Below are 3195 nucleotides of genomic sequence, written 5' to 3'. Positions count from 1 at the left end.
GAAAGAAAGAAAGAAAGGAAGGAAGCAGGAAGGCAGGCATGGAGGGAGGGAGGGAGGGAGGAAAGAAAGAGAAAAAAGAAAGAAAGAGAGAAAGAAAGAAAGAAAGGAATGAAAGAAGGAAGGAAGATAAATAAATAGCAGGAGTAATGGCTATGTCATACAAGTTTTTGTTTTGTTTTGTTTTGTTTGGGCAGGGTGGAGGTGGTCATACACATGTGTTGTGTGACAAAATGTTTACTGGGAAGATGCTACACAGTTGTCTATCCTCCCCTTCCCCCATGGAAAACTAAAGTATGGTTAGTACCAAAGTCTAACTTCGTGAACCAAAGAGTTTTACTGGGTTCATCTCCAGGAACAGGGTTATTTCCAGGCACAGACATGCCTTGCAGACAACTGCATCACCAAAGCCCACCCCAGGAGAGATGACAGCTCACAAAAGCTGGGAACCTGGAGCTCACTGCAGGCCACTCAGCAGCCTGGAGAATGTCCCTTTCAAGTGGCTCAGTTGGTCTAAACCTCTTCTCCGCTGCTCAGTTGCCTTCTTCTTCCAGGTAGCTGGTCTGGTCTGAGAGTCTTCTTTGTAGCTCGTCTTCTCTGAGACTGACTCTCAGCAGCTTTGTTACCTAGTTTGGAAGGAAGGCTTCTAGTGAATCTGGTTAGTTTCAGGGAGCTCTAGGAACAGTTGGAGTTGCCCCGCTCCCTCGCTGAATGAAAGAGTTTCCCTGCAGAATGGAATGTTTCAATCTCAGGAAATTCTTACCCAACAACATGTTTTAAAACTGCAGCAATGTCTTTACAGTCTTTTGAATACGCGATGGTGTACTTATTGCCTCCTAAATGAATTCTATTTCAGTAAAGGTGAGGTTGGGGCATAGCAAGTGACAGTCCATCCTCAAATGCCCCAAAGTCTATTTAGACTGCCAAGAAACAGAGAGATTTTTCAGTCACAAAAAGAATTATAAACTCGCTTGGGTTTATCCAAATAATTTGGCAGTGTATCTGTGGGAACTGGCCCTGAGACTGATGCTCAGCCAGCCTTTTCAGTGGACAGTCGTGACAATGTCAGGATGCCACATTGCTTGCCATGTTTGTTACGGTCTGCAGTAGACACTGCTGCCGCAGGACCATGTACTGGGCATGTCCCAATCTCCCCATGTCTGGGGCTTTATGAACTCATTAGTCCTGAGTGTTTGGTCAAACACCTTATGCCGGTGAGGCCAAGACTTGTAAGAAAAGAAGGAAGACTTCAGATGGGAGAAATTAACTAGAAATATCAGCTCAGCTTCATGGTCTTCCTGTTACTAAGATCTTTACTAGTCAGGGGTTTACTTAGTCAGGATTTTCTTTTTTAAGTAAATATATATTTGCCAGTAGCACACACACACACACACACACACACACACACACACACACACTACAGATGTGGATAATTGGATTGACTTACATGATAGGATCTGAGCAGTTCAATAACAGCCATCTACACACTGGAGAGGCCATGAATGTGATAGTTGCTCAATCCAAGAAGCTGGATATTTCGGTCATGTCAGTCCACTGTTAAAGCCCACAAGGCTCTGGGTTAGTCAGGGTGTTGACATGTTAAAAGGCCAAAGAAGCTGCTGTCTGAAGTCCGTGACAGATGGCAAAGTCATACCCATCCTAGAAGAGCTTGCACCCAGGCTGTCTTCTGTCGCCTCCCTTCCATACAGACCTGTCATGTACTTTTAGGGCGTGTCTTTTCTCCAGTCACTGTCCCCGTATACTTCCCCTCTGTAAACACCTCTACAAAAGCACCAAGGAGAATTTTGCTTGTCCTAGTCATCTCCTAATCCAGGTGGCTAGACCAACAACTATCAAAAAAAAAAAATGCTCACAATTTTCATATAACGCTGTCTCTCAAGAGCAATTTAAAAATTCTCCTTAGAATGATGCAAATGTTCTAAGACTGAGTGTGATGAAATTTTCTTCACATATTTTTGAATATGTTAAAGCCATAGCTAAGTTATATGGTGCATGGATTATGTTTTATACTAGATCATATTTTATGCAACCATGTAATTACAGTTCTATATAATTAAAATATTTCTTCAACTCTTCCGTGATTCACTTCTTCTGAATGGAGACTCCTGTCTGCCTCCTAACTTGTACATGGTTTAGACAAAACTCAGTGAAGAAGATGAGCAGTCAGTTCTTGTCGTTTATTTAGCCTTGAACGACGGGGAAAAAATCCTCTGCAGAGATGATATTCTAAGGCTTCCAGTGTATAACCATATGTTTTTAGTAGGAAAGGTTTATCTAATAGAAAAGATACATCAATTACTCTCAGATATATCAACTACTCTCCTTGAGGTGACATTCATTTATTCAATCATCCAAAATCATTTCTTCAACATTTGCAAGCCATATGCTGCCATGCTTGGCTATTATTTTACAAAATTTTATATGACATGGAAGCTTTCTAAAAAGAGAAAGTGGTGTAGGGGAAACAACTTTTAATCCTTTGGTTCCATGAAGAATGGATAACAGTAGAAGGGTGGCTGGGCAAAAGGACCCTGTCCTCATTTCTTTTCCCTTGTTGTGATAAAACAGGAAAAGTTTGTTTCAGCTGACAAGTCCATCTTTGAGGGTATCAGAGCAGAAACTCAAGCAGGAACCTGGAGGCAGGAGCCACAAAAGGCTGCTGCTTACTGGATTTCTCTATCACTCTTGTGCAACTAGCTTCCTTATACGGCCCAGGCTCAGTTTTCTACAGTGGACCACTCCCTCCCATACCAATTAACAGTCAGCACAGTCTTCAGACATGGCCACAGGCTTCTTCTCATCCAGGCAATCCCTCAACTAAGACTCTCCACAGGTTGTGTCAAGTTGATAATTGAAGCTACCCAGGATAGTTATGGTCTAAGGGGAATATCCCCCTGTGAGAGGTAGGAATCAGCAAGTTCAGCATCTTCTCAATCACTCTGTATAGCATCCCTAAAGGCATAAGGCAGGGTACATGTCATATGAATCCTTCAGAAGTGAAAAGTGTCTAAGAGTGACATTTTGCATCATTTGGCTTGTTGTTAGGGAGAGCTTTGGTTTCTATGATTCATCTAAAGGAAAAACGAGGATGGAGAAATGAAGAAGCTGAAGGCAAACAGCTTGCTTTTGAGACCCTTATTTCTTTCAATTCAAAATATTCAACATGCCAAAAGATCA

Source organism: Myodes glareolus, chromosome 12, assembly GCF_982192425.1.
Source record: "Myodes glareolus chromosome 12, mMyoGla1.1, whole genome shotgun sequence".
Classification (NCBI taxonomy): domain Eukaryota; kingdom Metazoa; phylum Chordata; class Mammalia; order Rodentia; family Cricetidae; genus Myodes; species Myodes glareolus.
This window is presented reverse-complemented; position numbering follows the sequence as displayed.